At 39.2% G+C, this 16,942-nt stretch overlaps 1 protein-coding gene across 1 annotated transcript in view; it reads left to right on the plus strand.

Moving 5' to 3' along the window:
• Positions 13,800–16,942, plus strand: part of LOC109844421 (beta-glucosidase 12-like) — a 10,017-nt gene continuing 6,874 nt past the window's right edge. The window contains exons 1-2 of the mRNA XM_020413440.1: positions 13,800–13,830; positions 13,920–13,989. The gene's annotated coding sequence lies outside the window, so the exon portion shown is untranslated. The remainder of the gene's footprint in view (positions 13,831–13,919; positions 13,990–16,942) is intronic.

The raw sequence follows: 16,942 nt of genomic DNA on the forward strand, positions 1-16,942 counted from the left end.
GCTCGCTGTCGACCACCACAAAGCTCCCGGTCGACCGTAATCAAACAACAGAACCAGAAAAATCCTATAGCGTATTGACAGTTGACCACACTAAGTCCAGACTCGATTCTAGGGTCTGTGCATGAATTCAGTCGATCGGTCTTGCACCGCGATCGACTGAACAACTCTAAAACCGTTCCCCTGTGTCCAAAACCTGTTCTTCACTAAATCTTTTGTCGATTCTACAATTCTCCACCTCGGTGAAGTTTTCCCAAAAACTAAGCTGACACCAACCAAACCAAATGTCCTACTTATTGTGTCCAGTACAAAGTGAACCAAATTCACGATAACGAACTCAATCCATAACAAGTCAAGACCCAAATGAGAATGTGATCACTCTACAAAAGTCAGTATCAACTCACCAAATCGTCCGCATCATAAAATGATTGCCTACGTATACTCTTGTCCAAGGAATCAAGTCTTCACGTAGTTCACCCAAATGGCCTCCAAAGGCCCTCAATCTAGTAGAAGAGTTCTCAACTCTTCACAAACAAATCTGCGGCTGATAGCTCTACCAATGACCTAAAAGTGAAACAAACCAAACACCTTCACCTGAGGTGAACCAACAGCCATATCCAAATCCAAACTATGTCCACCCAGCTGCACTCGAATCAACCAACTCATCATCTGCATCTACATCAATATGATCCCCAAACTGTGTCACCTCAGCTAGAATTCCAAACGATGCAGTATGATCTGGAGTATGTGGAGTAATCTCCACCCAACATGGAGTGGCATCACCCTCCACCCGCTATGATATCCCAACGATCTGATCAACACTCTCTACCTGCTGAGAGTCAAATATGACATACCTACTTAGAACAAAATCAGAGTCCTTCCCCTGATAACCAAACGAGCATCTGAATCCTAAATGTGCACTCGGATCAAATCTCACATCCTGGGCAATTAAACATCTGAAGCATCCCAAAATTTGAAGCAGCTCCACCAGATCCAAAATATCTAAAGAATGTCAGATGAGTGGAGGATTAGTATTTTAATACCGATATATAAAAATAAAGGAGATATACAAAGTTATTCAAATTATCAAGGTATAAAAATCATGAGTCATACTATGAAACTTTGAAAGAGAGTAATTAAGCAAATGCTAAAAAAGGAGACAAGTATATCTGAAAATCAATTTGGTTTTATGCCTGGGAGGTCAACTATGAAACTTTGAGACGGTTGATGGAGAGATATAGAGAGAAGAGAAAAGATCTACGTATAGTTTTTATCGATCTAGAAAAAGTTTATGATAGAGTGCCTAGAGAGATAATATGGTGGGTATTAGAAAAAAAAATCTAGTATATATATTAATGTGAGTGAATATATATATGATAGAGTAACAACTAGAGTAAGGACTAATGAAGAAGAGACTAAATCATTTCCTATTACTATAGGTTTACACCAACGGCCAGTTTTTAGTCTTTATCTTTTTACATTAGTTATGGACCAAGTTACTAAGCACATTCAGGAGAAAATCACATGGCATATGTTATTTGCCAATGATCTGGTATTAGTTAATGAAACTAGAAGATACATTATTTCTAAAATAGAAAGATGGAGACAAGATCTTGAATCTAAAGGTTTTGGAACTAGTAGAACAAAAACAGAATATATGGTGTGCATTTTTAGTAAAACTATGAACGGAATAGAGCCTAGGTACATATTAATAGTCAAGAAATACGTAAAACTAATCATTTTTGTTATTTAGGATCAATCATTAAACATGATGTTGAGATAGAAGACGACGTTGTGTATCGAATAAAATCGGGATGGTTGAAATGGAAGAGTGCTTCAGGAGTCTTATGCGATCGTAGAATACCAATGAAATCAAACGAAAAATTCTATAGAACGGTTATAAGACCAATTATGCTTTATGGGTCAGAGTGTTGGGCAATTAAAAAATAACATGTTTAAAAAATGAGTGTAGCAGAAATGAGAATGCTACGATGGTCTCATGAGTATACATTAACAGATAGGATAAGAAACGAATGCATTCGTAATAAAATAGAGGTTGCGCCTATTGAGAATAAAATGAGAGAGAATAAATTAAGATGGTTTGGTCATGTACAACGGAGACCACTTAGTACCTCGATTAGGAAAAGCGATAATATTAGAGTTAATGAGGTTAGGAGATCTAGAATAACTTGGTTAAAAGCAATTAAGAAGGATATGATTAGGACTAACTTAAACAGAGGAGATGACCATAACAAAATGGAATGGAAAAAAAATTCATGTAGCCAATCCCAAACATTTGGGATAAAAGCTTGGTTGTTGTTGTTGTTATAATGTAGGTAATTAAGTACATAATTCATATTCACTTATGACGACTAATTATAATATTTCTTTAGAAAAAAAATAAGAAAAGTTTTGAGTGTTGGATTTAAACACATTAATCAAGGTTCATCTTTTAACCCTAGTGCTCAAGCACGCGTACACATTCATGATTTTTATGAATTTTAGACCTAATCGCAATGAACAATTTGGATTATTAATCACTATGGATTGAATATGTATTTTCACAGATGTGAACAACTAAGTTGTACAAACGTATGCAATATAGCCTTACTACACGCACGTATGTGGGTGAACCAAAAATACGTAGAATACAGCGATTTATTTTTGCATAAAAAACTAACCAGCTGGGATCTTATATATATAGTAGATGAAATGTCTTACTCATATGCACTAATTCACATCCCTAAATCTTGGGCTGTCCATTTGGGCCCAAGGCCTGGGACGCTTCGTTGGCGCCCGCACCGGGCCCGGCCCGTCCCGGATAGATAAAAGATCGGGCCGGAGTGGCGCCTAGCCAAAACGGTCACTTTCGTGACCGTTCGTTGGTCGGTCGGACCAGGCTGGGCCCGGCCCGGCCCAGTCCGAACGGTCATAACGACTAGTTTGTGTTATTTGATCAAAATACCTCCCAAAATGGTCAAAAAACGACCAAAATTTGAGGGTATTTTAGTCATTTGCCTAGAAGGCGATCTCTATAAATAGAGAGGGTTTTTATTTATTTTTCTCATACAAAACTCATCTACTTCTCTCTAATACTATCTTTAGCTCTCTAATTCTTCAATCAAATGGCTTCCTCCTCTGATTATGAAGGGCAAATCCCAACTCCTGATGTTGAAATGAGTCATAATACTCCTACTACATGAGCTACTACTACTCCTTCTACTCCTATCGATGTTGGTCACGACTCTGGTGGCGACGATTCTACACCAAGAGCTCCTAAAAGGTCGAGATCCGATGTGTGAAATTTTTTCGAGAAGATAGAAGTCACTATGGATCAACACGATATGATTCTCACGCAGAAGGCTAAGTGTGCGTTGTGCAGCCATATTTTCGAAGCTCATCATAAGAGCGGCACCAACCATCTCAAACGACATTTAGAGAAACACAACAAAGGCCAAGGAACGCCTCAAGGTGATATCCGACAATCTTTACTCCCCCAATCCTTATCTTTCAGTAGTCTCAATAGTTGGAACTATGATGCAGTCTAAGCCAGGAAATTCGTCATCATATTTATTATTCTTAAAAACTTTCCTTTTAAATTAGTAGAAGATGATGAATTTGAAGATATGTTTAGATATTGTTTTTATCCCTCATTTAAAAAATTTCTCATCAATCTTATCAACGTGATATTTTAAAATATTATCACGAGGAACATGTAAAAATATTTTCTTATTTTCAAAGTTTAAACTATTAATTTTTTTAACTTCTGATATTTGGACATCTAGATCACAAACTGGTTATTTATGTATCACATCACACTGGATTGATTATAATTGGCAAATGTTTAAAAGAGTTATTTCTTTTATTACATTTGATGATTCACATAGTGGTATTAATATTACAAATTTAATAATGGAAGAACTTATAAAATTAGAAATTTTAGAAAAAGAATTATCTCTTTCACTAGATAATACAAGTAATAATAATGTAGCTGTTGATCATATCAAATCATCTTTGCTATTGCCATGTCATGATGATATTTTTTATTTTAGATGTATGTGTCATATTTTAAATTTAATTATTCAAAGTGCATTTAGTAAAATTAAATCCATGATAGAAAATGTTAGGACAGTAGCTTATGCTCATAATGCTTCTGAACAAAGTTTTAAAAGATAGAAACAATTGTGTAAAAGAAAAATTTTTAAACCCAGACTAATTCCAAAAGATGTTGACCATAGGTGGAATTCTACCTATACAATGTTAAATATAGCAATAGCGTATAAAGAAATTATAAATGATTTTATTGTTTTCTATATTTCCAGTTCTAGCTCTGGTAGTATGTATGGAATAACTGAGGATGAATGAACAATTATATATAGTGTAAAAGAGATGTTACAAGTTTTTTATGATGCTACTATGTTATTACGTGGTTGTTATTATCCAACTATTATTCAAGCTGCTTTACAAGTTTTAAATATTCAAATTTCTTTTAATAATTATCATATGGATAATTATTTTAAAAATATGATTTTTCAAAAGGAAAGTAAATTAATAAGTATTTTAGGCCTATTCCTATTATTTTTAGTTTGTGGGTTCTTATTAATCCATGTTTGAAGGATATTGGCCTTCGAAATTTGTTAAATTCTTTGTATGGTAACATGATAATTGACACCGATGATGGTCAAACTAGTACTGGTCTTACTCATCATAATACTATTAGAATTTATTTTCAAAGATTATATAATGAATATGCAGCTAGATATAGTGTAAGTACATATCAGTCTACAACTTCTGCTTCTATGAGTTCAAGTCGGGGTAAAGATATAAGTTTTGATAGGGAATTAATGGTAGCTCAGCGAACTGGTGGATTTGGACTTAGATCATCAATGACAGAAGTTTCTGAAATTGATCAATATTTAACTGCATCTTTAGTTAAATGTTAAAATAATAGTTTTGATATTTTACAATGGTGGAAAGTATATGGAAAAATTTCATATCCTATACTTTCCATCAAGGGTCGTGACTTACTAACAGTGGAGGTTTCCACGGTAGCTTTAGAATCCGCTTTTAACACAGCAGGACGTTTGATCGACGACCACATGACATCGTTAGATCCGTATGCCGCACCGACGGTAATATGCCTACAAGATTGGTGGAAGTACGAGAAGAGAACACAAGACATTGATCAGATGGCTAGTATTGAAGATAAATTTGAAGAGTTAGGACTAGCAGATAGAGATAAAGAGTAGAGATTATTCATTAGTTTGTAATTTTTATTTCTTAGCTAAAAATTTGTGATAAATTATTTTAGAAAAAATTACAAATAATAGTAATATAGATGAGTAGGTGCCAACCTAGTTGGGATGTATTCATTAATTGTGATGCGACGAATTCCAAAATAAATTTATTATTGTAGATGATTAACTGATTATTAATAAAAAAAAAGTTATTTTTATCATTTTAATTTTTATGATTTTTTGTATTTGTAAATTATATAATTACAAGTGATTAATATCATTTTAATTTTTATGATTTTTTGTATTTGTAAATTATATAATTACAAGTGATTAATAATATGATTGTTTTTATCAAAATTTTGTTTAATTTTTTGTATATAATTACAAGTGATTAATAATATGATTGTTTTTATCAAAATTTTGTTTAATTTTTTGCTATGTATTTTTGAAAATGAAAAAAATTAAAATAAAATAAAAAACCGGCCCGGCCCGATGCCCGGCCTGTTGTGCCTGAAGCTGTGTCGAGGAACCAAACCAAACGCCAATCCAAGAGAGCCAAACGGACCAAATATCAATGCACAAACAAAACACCAATTTTAACGTGGTTCGGCAAGTTGCCTACGTCCACGGGGCAAGGGGGGATGAGGTTTTCACTAATAGAGTGCAGGACAGATTCTGCCACACCCTGCACCGTGGGTGTGGTAGAGGGTGTGGTGCAGGACAGATTCTACCACACCCATGGCAGACACCACACCAGGGTGTGGTGGAGTCTGTTTTGGGTTATTCTTCACGTTTTTCACAATTCCTTCGCCGTTTTCACAATTCTCCACCTCGGCGAAGTGTTCCCAACACTGAGCCGACACCAACCAAAACAAATGCCTCACTTGTTGCATCCAGTACGCCACGATAATGGACTCATGACAATGGACTCCATCCACACAAGTCGAGACCCAAACGGGAGTGCGAACACTCACCCAAACGTCGGTATCTACTCACCAAATCGGCTGCATCAAAACTGACTGCCTACGTATCCTCTTGCCCAAGGAATCAAGCCTTCACGTAGTTCACCCAAACGGCCTCCAAAGGCCCTCAAACAAATAGAAAAGTCTGCAACTCTTCCCCAATATCGCCAACGGATCTGCAACTAATAGCGGCCCCAAACAGATACAAATCAAACACCTCCATCTGAGGTGAACCAATGGTCGTATCCAAATCATGTCCACCAGCTGCAACTGAATCCAAAACCAATCCATCATCTGCATCCGAAATCAAATGATCCCCAACCTGTGTCACCTCAGCTGGAATCCCAAATGACGCAGTATGATCTGGAGTATGTGGAATAAGTTCCACCCAACGTGAAGTAGCATCACCCTCCACCTGCTGCGATATCCAAACGACCTGATCAAAAACGATAATCAAATGAGCCTCCGAACCCCAAACGCGCAATCGGATCAAATCTCACATCCTCGATGTGACCAAATGCTGGGTATCCAAATATCCGACGCAACCCAAAATCTGAAGCAGCTCCACCAGATCCAATAACTCCTAATGCAGCAGTCGGCGACCTGTGACTAAGATGACCCAAATATGTCGAAGCTCCAGAACCAATGCTCGACAACCAACGCCGATCCTCCTCCAGAAAGGAACGACCCATCGAAACTGTCATCTCATCTCGTCGCCCCAAAGTCTCCACACCAATGAAGTGTCTCCTATTGCCGTGAGCTCGGCACAAACGCAAGAAAGGACCCTTATCAAATCTAGAACAACGAGTTACCTTTCTGCCAATACACTTCTTCCAATTGTTGTTGACTTCTAGGACTTTACACCAACGGGAACTGGTCGCGACCCAATAATGCCTAGAACAATCATCAACTGCGGAAACTAAGATACGATTACCTCCCAATGATGCCTCCTTGGAAGGCCCCCAAATGCCTGACTGAACACCTCCAAAAAGACCCCTCGCTCGATGGATAGAAGTGCCAAACTCCACCACGGTCTCGCTCATCCTAATGTGCTCACAGGACTTCAATCTGCAGGTCATAGCACTCCTCAACAACCAATGCACGGTATTACCAATCATATACCCCAGCACCAAACAATGCCACAGTCTAGCCGAATCTGATGAAGTCGTCATTTCCCTATCAATCACCGTGCTTCCGTGCAAATAATACAAATTTCTTCTTCTGACGCCCTTCATCACAATCATGGACCCAAATGTAACCTTCAAGCGTGCATCCGCCAAGGTCACCCTATAGCCTGCTGCCTCCAAAGCTCCAAGTGAAATGATGTTCTTCTTCAACTGAGGAACGAACCTCACTCCAACCAACTCCCGAATCACCCCGTCACTCATCCTGATCCGAACAGTACCAATACCACCAATAGAGCATTTGTGATCATTCCCCATGAGCACGAAATCCCCTCTTTCCAACTCCTGAAAGCTGGAGAACCAATCCCTCCTAGGGCAAATGTGGTATGTAGCACCCGAATCCAATATCCACTCTGTAGAGTAGGCAACACAAACTGACGGCAGTGCAGATAACGAGTAGCCCGAAGAATCCGAATCTGAATCGTTGCCACTAGCCTTGACAACATTCGCCTCTGAAGCTTGAATAGCTTTTCCCTTATTCTTCCCGGCTCGATCAACTAACTTTGGGCAATCGGCTTTCCAATGTCCATCTTCTTTGCAAAAGGCACATTGATTCTTACGAACTCCAAGATGTGCCCCTCTAGACTGCGACCTCCCACTACGGTTTGGACCCTTTGCTCTTGCGACCAACGCCCCCGCTACCGGCTCAAACGAAGTCTCCTTATCCTTCTTTCGAAGCTGATAATTCACAAGTGCAGCGGTGACCTCACTATACGAAAGAGATGCCTTCCCATTAATAAGAGTAAGAACGAAGGTCTCATATTCCTCGTCAGGCAAGGAACTCAATAGCAACAACGCCTTGTCCTCATCTTCAATCTTAACATCCACATTCGCCAAATCCGCAAGAAGCTTCGTGTAGTGGTTCATGTGATCACCAATGGAGGTTCCTTTCTTCAACTGGAAGCGGTAAAGCCTCCTCTTCAAATGCAAGCGATTCTCCACACTCTTGGTCAAATACTTGCTCTCAAGGATCTCCCAAATCTTCTTTGCAGAAGTCTCATTGATCACATCATACTTTAGATCTTGAGTGAGACAAGACCTAATCACACCACACGCCGTTCGATTCATCTTTTTCCAAACCTTCTCATCAATGTTGTCCGGTTTCCCGTCCAACTCCAACGTATCTTCCAAATTTTGCGCGTTGAGCGCATCCATGACTTCGCATCGCCAAAGTCCAAAATTGTTTGTGCCATTGAACTTTTCCACATCAATCTTCATTGAGTGGATATTCAAGCTTTGGACGGTCTTCACGCCGGAAGTACTGCCCACAACTCCTTCTTTCTCGGCCATAATCCTCAAGGCACCACCAAACCAATGCGGAAACAAACGAGAAATAGATCCAAACTGAAAAAGACGAGATTTTTACAAAAAAAGATCCCACCTTTATCACCAAACGAAGCCCTAGATGAACTTCCAAAGCGATCTACTCCTCCAAATAGCCCAAGCGTTGCCCGTGCTCTGATACCACTTGTTGTGACTGATGCTTTGAGAAACCAAACCAACGAACGCCGAGAGAAAGACCAAACAAAACACAAACACCAAGGTTTTACGTGGTTCGGCAAATTGCCTACGTCCACGGGGCAAGAAGGGGGTGGGTTTTCACTAATAGAGAAGGAGAGTACAAATTGAGATTACAAATCGCTCAAACGAACCAACTAATCTCACCAACAAATCTCTCAATCTCTCAACCAATAACCCTAACAAATAGCTCAGAAAGATCTCTCTTTTTCTGTGCTCCAAAACCCCAAAACTCTCCTCACAAAACCCTCAAATCGTATTGGTATTTATACCAAAACAGAAACCCAAACAGACTGCAAATAGGAACCTGAACTTTCCAAAAAACCCGTCATAAGTCGACTTATCAGTCTGCATAAGTCGACTTGGCAGAGCGAAAAACAGCAACTGGAGAAGAGATCATAAGTCGACTTATCAGACCTGATAAGTCGACTTGGCAGAGCAAAAAACCAACAATCCAGAGCAGAACGTAAGTCGACTCATGCACCAACATAAGTCGACTTACCATAAGTCGACTTATGCCTGTGCATGAGTCGACTTATGACCAAAAATCTGCTTTTTCCAATTCTTCTCCACAATTCTCCACCTCGGCGAAGTTTTCCCAAAACTGAGCCGACACCAACCAAACAAATGCCTCACATGCTGAGACCCAAATGAGAGTGTGAACACTCACCCCAAATGTCGATGTCGCTCACCAAATCGGCTGCATCAAAATGACTGCCTACGTATCCTTTGCCCAAGGAATCAAGCCTTCACGTAGTTCACCCAAACGGCCTCCAAAGGCCCTCAATCAAATAGAAAAGTCTGCAACTCTTCTCCAATATCACCAAACGATCTGCAACTGATAGTATTCCCAATGACCCCAAATTGAGACAAATCAAACACCTCCACCTGAGGTAAACCAATGGCCATATCCAAACTATATCTACCAGCTGCAACTGAATCCAAAACCAATCCATCATCTGCATCCAAAACCAAATGATCTCCAACCTGTGTCACCTTAGCTGGAATCCCAAATGACGCAGTATGATCTGGAGTATGTGGAGTAATCTCCACCCAACGTGGAGTAGCATCACTCTCCACCTGCTGCGATATCCAAATGACCTGATCAACACTCTCCACCTGCCGAGAGTCAAAAGTGACATACCTGCTCAGAACAAAATCAGAAGCTCCCAAACGATAATCAACTGAGCCTCCGAACCCCAAACGCGCAATCGGATCCAATCTCACATCCACGATGTGACCAAATGCTGGGTATCCAAATATCCGACGCGACCCAAAATCTGAAGCAGCTCCACCAGATCTAATAACTCCTAAAGCAGCAGTCGGCGACCTATGCATAAGATGACCCAAATATGTCGAAGCCCGCACACCAATGCCAATGCTCGACATCAAACGCCGATCCTCCTCCAGAAAGGAACGACCCATCGAAACTGTCATCTCATCTCGTCGCCCCAAAGTCTCCACACCAATGAAGTGTCTCCTATTGCCGTGAGCTCGGCACCAACGCAAGAAAGGACCCCTACCAAAGCTGAAACAATGAGTTACCTTTCTGCCAATACACTTCTTCCAATTGTTGTTGACTTCTAGGACTTTACACCAACGGGAACTGGTCGCGACCCAATAATGCCTAGAACAATCACCAACTGTGGAAACCAAGATACGATTACCTCCCAATGATGCCTCCTTGGAAGGCCCCCAAATGCCTGACTGAACACCTCCAAAAAGACCCCTCGCTCGATGGATAGAAGTGCCAAACTCCACCACGGTCTCGCTCATCCTAATGTGCTCACAGGACTTCAATCTGCAGGTCATAGCACTCCTCAACAACCAATGCACGGTATTACCAATCATATACCCCAGCACCAAACAATGCCACAGTCTAGCCGAATCTGATGAAGTCGTCATTTCCCTATCAATCACCGTGCTTCCGTGCAAATAATACAAATTTCTTCTTCTGACGCCCTTCATCACAATCATGGACCCAAATGTAACCTTCAAGCGTGCATCCGCCAAGGTCACCCTATAGCCAGCTGCCTCCAAAGCTCCAAGTGAAATGATGTTCTTCTTCAACTGAGGAACGAACCTCACTCCAACCAACTCCCGAATCACCCCGTCACTCATCCTGATCCGAACAGTACCAATACCACCAATAGAGCATTTGTGATCATTCCCCATGAGCACGAAATCCCCTCTTTCCAACTCCTGAAAGCTGGAGAACCAATCCCTCCTAGGGCAAATGTGGTATGTAGCACCCGAATCCAATATCCACTCTGTAGAGTAGGCAACACAAACTGACGGCAGTGCAGATAACGAGTAGCCCGAAGAATCCGAATCTGAATCGTTGCCACTAGCCTTGACAACATTCGCCTCTGAAGCTTGAATAGCTTTTCCCTTATTCTTCCCGGCTCGATCAACTAACTTTGGGCAATCGGCTTTCCAATGTCCATCTTCTTTGCAAAAGGCACATTGATTCTTACGAACTCCAAGATGTGCCCCTCTAGACTGCGACCTCCCACTACGGTTTGGACCCTTTGCTCTTGCGACCAACGCCCCCGCTACCGGCTCAAACGAAGTCTCCTTATCCTTCTTTCGAAGCTGATAATTCACAAGTGCAGCGGTGACCTCACTATACGAAAGAGATGCCTTCCCATTAATAAGAGTAAGAACGAAGGTCTCATATTCCTCGTCAGGCAAGGAACTCAATAGCAACAACGCCTTGTCCTCATCTTCAATCTTAACATCCACATTCGCCAAATCCGCAAGAAGCTTCGTGTAGTGGTTCATGTGATCACCAATGGAGGTTCCTTTCTTCAACTGGAAGCGGTAAAGCCTCCTCTTCAAATGCAAGCGATTCTCCACACTCTTGGTCAAATACTTGCTCTCAAGGATCTCCCAAATCTTCTTTGCAGAAGTCTCATTGATCACATCATACTTTAGATCTTGAGTGAGACAAGACCTAATCACACCACACGCCGTTCGATTCATCTTTTTCCAAACCTTCTCATCAATGTTGTCCGGTTTCCCGTCCAACTCCAACGTATCTTCCAAATTTTGCGCGTTGAGCGCATCCATGACTTCGCATCGCCAAAGTCCAAAATTGTTTGTGCCATTGAACTTTTCCACATCAATCTTCATTGAGTGGATATTCAAGCTTTGGACGGTCTTCACGCCGGAAGTACTGCCCACAACTCCTTCTTTCTCGGCCATAATCCTCAAGGCACCACCAAACCAATGCGGAAACAAACGAGAAATAGATCCAAACTGAAAAAGACGAGATTTTTACAAAAAAAGATCCCACCTTTATCACCAAACGAAGCCCTAGATGAACTTCCAAAGCGATCTACTCCTCCAAATAGCCCAAGCGTTGCCCGTGCTCTGATACCACTTGTTGTGACTGATGCTTTGAGAAACCAAACCAACGAACGCCGAGAGAAAGACCAAACAAAACACAAACACCAAGGTTTTACGTGGTTCGGCAAATTGCCTACGTCCACGGGGCAAGAAGGGGGTGGGTTTTCACTAATAGAGAAGGAGAGTACAAATTGAGATTACAAATCGCTCAAACGAACCAACTAATCTCACCAACAAATCTCTCAATCTCTCAACCAATAACCCTAACAAATAGCTCAGAAAGATCTCTCTTTTTCTGTGCTCCAAAACCCCAAAACTCTCCTCACAAAACCCTCAAATCGTATTGGTATTTATACCAAAACAGAAACCCAAACAGACTGCAAATAGGAACCTGAACTTTCCAAAAAACCCGTCATAAGTCGACTTATCAGTCTGCATAAGTCGACTTGGCAGAGCGAAAAACAGCAACTGGAGAAGATTTAGACAAACACCATTAACATCAGCCATCTGTATCTGTTGTGCCTGAAGCTGTGTCGAGGAACCAAACCAAACGCCAATCCAAGAGAGCCAAACGAACCAAATATCAATGCACAAACAAAACACCAATTTTAACGTGGTTCGGCAAGTTGCCTACGTCCACGGGGCAAGGGGGATGGGGTTTTCACTAATAGAGAAAGAGTACAAACTGAGATTACAATACGCTCAAAGGAACAAACTAATCTCACCACAAAGCTCTTAATCTCTCCAAATAAAACCCTAAACAAATAGCTCAAAAATACCTCTTTTTGTGCTCCAAATAGCCCCCAATCAATGCTTAATCAAAGCCTAAACCAAGCCTTGGAAACCCTAAAAACGTGTCTCTATTTATAGCAAAACACAATCCCAAACTGATTGGGATTCTAAAAACGAGTCTGCCACACCCTGCACCGTGGGTGTGGCAGAGGGTGTGGTGCAGGACAGATTCTACCACACCCATGGCAGACACCACACCAGGGTATGGTGGAGTCTGTTTTGGGTTATTCTTCACGTTTTTCACAATTCCTTCGCCGTTTTCACACGGCCCACTCAGGCCCAGGCTCGAGCCGACCAGGTCCGGGGCCCGGTTTCACCCATGACAAACAGGACAGATTCTACCACACCCATGGCAGACACCACACCAGGGTATGGTGGAGTCTGTTTTGGGTTATTCTTCACGTTTTTCACAATTCCTTCGCCGTTTTCACACGGCCCACTCAGGCCCAGGCTCGAGCCGACCAGGTCCGGGGCCCGGTTTTCCAGGCCAGCCCGACCTGTTTGGACGTGCCTACCTAAATCCAAGCATTGAATGTATATCGTACTTTGATTCCTAGCTTGATAAAAATGTAATGGCTCCTTTTTATGCATAAAAATATACTCACCTTTTAATCATTCCCTCTTGAGCTGTCCACGGAATATTTTGTTGTACTTAAATCACTTCATTAATTTCCCTACCAGTTCATGCACTCTCCACACTATAAAATAGAACACCACATCTAATCAAATCTCCATCCCAATCTAAGCTTAGCTAGACNCCTCTTTGGAGCAGCGAGCGCAGCTTACCAGGTTTCCTTTGTTCAAGTTTTATAGAGAAGTACTTTGGTATTTTCTGTTAGCTTTGAAGTTGATACGTTTTTGGTTTTGAATTTGATTAGGTTGAAGGTGCAGCAAAACAAGGCGGGAGAGGGCCTAGTATATGGGACTATTTCACAGAGAAGCACCCAGGTAACTCTATCTTGCACTTTTAAGTGTTTGGTTACCAGAAAGTAAATAGAAAGCAGACAACAAATTTTTTTTTTTTTTTTTTTGACAAAGCGACGTGATTATCTGTTTGTTTCAGTTTGACAGATGGAAATTGACTGAAAAAGTAAATGAATAATAAAGAGTGTTACATAACGGTCTTTAATCTTTTACTTAAATTCTCAAAAAAATTTAAGAACTTATATGAAAAATGAATTATTGAGACGAGAAAGACTAATATTTTTAGTTTTCTCTTCTCACATTTTCCACTTTTCAATTCTCTTTTCCCTATCGACCAAACAATTTTTTTTTTGGTCAATGAAGAATTTATTTCATTTCCAAATTTGAAAGTTTGTGTACACCTCAATCATTCAGCATATACAAAGCTGGAAAAAAAAAACACAAGTAAACTAACTACTCACAAAAGAAAGAGAAAACGCTCAGCTATTTTACAAGTATAATAGCTTTCACAGTGTTAAAAGCCATGCTTTATGCTCCGCTGAAATGGGGCTATTGAATGCATTGTTAATGTATCAACTTTGATCTCCCTTGCTATCTGATCAGCACTCCTGATCTCATGCTTGAAAATTATGTTGTTTCTCTCCCTCCATAAGCAATATATTGTGGCCGAAAAAGCTAATCTCTTCATGTTCTGCTTGAAACCTTTCCCTCTTAACCTATAACTGAACCAGTTCTCCACCAAGTACCAGCTACTAGCCCTCCATTTAAAACATAGCCAGTCCATGATTTTATTCCAGATAGTATTTGAATAATATCTCAGCTGTCAATTCAAAATTTCACCTTTTTTGTGTTTTATTCTCCAAACAACATTTATAAATACAAAGTCAAGAAGAAGTGTTTTCTTTTCATATTTTTCATTTACTTTCCTATTACCAAGCATGGAAAACCTGAACAATACTAGTTCTCAGGATGGAAGCATGCACATTTGACTTTGGTGGGGCTAAAACCCAATCTGAATTTTGAAAATTTGTGCTTTTAACCAGCTGTTATCTTCATGTATATCCAAATCAATATTTAATTTGTTTTGATTTCTCCGTCGCTCCCAAATTAAAACCTCTCATTCTCAAACTTTAATAGACCGTAAAATTGTAGTCTACAGATCATCTTATTTTTAGTACTGAGTTCTACTAGACTAATCCTCCTAAGTGAAAATTTCTATCTCAATTATTTTATAGTCATTTTATTCTAATTATATATACACACACATGTCATGCTTAGTTTCCAGTGCCCGGTGTTAATAAAAGTTTGAGATCAACCCTCCTGACAAGTTCAACAACAAATTGGCTAGCTCATAGCACATGTCTAGATGCGTAAAACTTGAATCATGTACTCTTTGACTTTTTTGGTTAAAAATGTAGAGCTGTGAACATTAAATGGACGTAAAAGTGTTAGTAAAAATAAAGTAGGAGACATAATTTTTAAGCGGTGATATACTTTCCTTAAAAATAATATTTGACCTACTTGATAATTTGAGTTTATCTTAGGTTAATGTAAAATTTCTTCCCGGGATACAACAAAAGTTAAAAGTTCTAGAAAGTAAATATGAAAGTTTACAATAATTCTTCGTGAAACAAGTTTGCAGGATTGTAGATTTTTTGGAGAAAAAGTTTTAAGAATGGAGTATTGATGTATGAAATCGTATACTATTTATAGATTTAAAAAGAGCATTGCTACAGGGATCCAAAATATAGGACCAATAGGTAGGACATGTGAGGTGTCCCCCTCTTATTGCATAATGAGCTGGTCATCATTAATGATTGTCAGCTCATTATACAATAAGAGGGGGGCACCTTACATGTCCCCCATGTGGTCCCATATTTTAGGTCGTTGAAGATTTTTTTATTTAAAAAAGTATTTCCAATAGTTATAAATTTTCAAAACACTCCTTCGAATAAATAATCATTTTCCAACAGTCAAAAACAATCATTTTCTAATAGTCAACTTCTAACCGTCACTTGTTTGTTGATTTTTCATAATTTAGAAAATCAAAATAACAATAATAATAATAAATAAAGTCCCCCTATATATGCAAGTTTTCTAGCGCGTCATTTACCATTCCCCAAAAAAGAGTTAATCACTATCAACTAGTAGACCTACGATCTATGTCTAGGGCTGTCCATCCGGGCTTGGCCCCAGAAATCCAGGCGCGGGCCGGGCAAAACTGGAGCCCGGACCCAGACCCGGGTACCCCGGGCCGGGTTCGGGCCCGATCGAGCCGGGTTCCGGGCCAGCCCGGTTTATTTTCTTTTTTTAAAAGTTTTTTTATCAAATTTTTTAAATTTTAACTTATACAAAAAAAGACAAAAAAATTAATAAAAACCAATAATTTTATTAATAACTTAAAATGACATAAATTATAAATAAAAAATTATAAAAATAAATTCTTTATTAATAATTAATAAATTATTTACAAATTACAAGTATAAATTTATTTTAGAATTCATCGCATCACAATAGATAAGTACATCCCAACTAGGTTTTTTTATTTTTTTTCTTTTTTTGATAAAAAAATGCTAAAAATTAGTTTAATATTATTATATTTTATATAATTATGTATTAGTATATACTTACAAATTATTATGTAACTATATATTATATATACATATATTATATGTAAATATATTGTATATATTTATAAGTTATAACTTGAGAGAGAGAGAATCGCATAAGTAGTCGTTGCCCGTTGGGCCAATGGGGAAGAAGTAGCCGTTGTAATATACTATACTTATATATACTTATATACTAAGAGAGAAAGTATACACACACACATATATAAAAGAGTATACTTATATAATAGGGAGTATACATATATAAGAGAGAGTATACTTATATATACATATATACTAAGAGAGAGAGTATATTAGTATATATATATATATACATACATATATAAAATATTATACATAAATATATATAC

The sequence above is a fragment of the Asparagus officinalis genome, chromosome 1, assembly GCF_001876935.1.
Source record: "Asparagus officinalis chromosome 1, Aspof.V1, whole genome shotgun sequence".
Lineage (NCBI taxonomy): Eukaryota > Viridiplantae > Streptophyta > Magnoliopsida > Asparagales > Asparagaceae > Asparagus > Asparagus officinalis.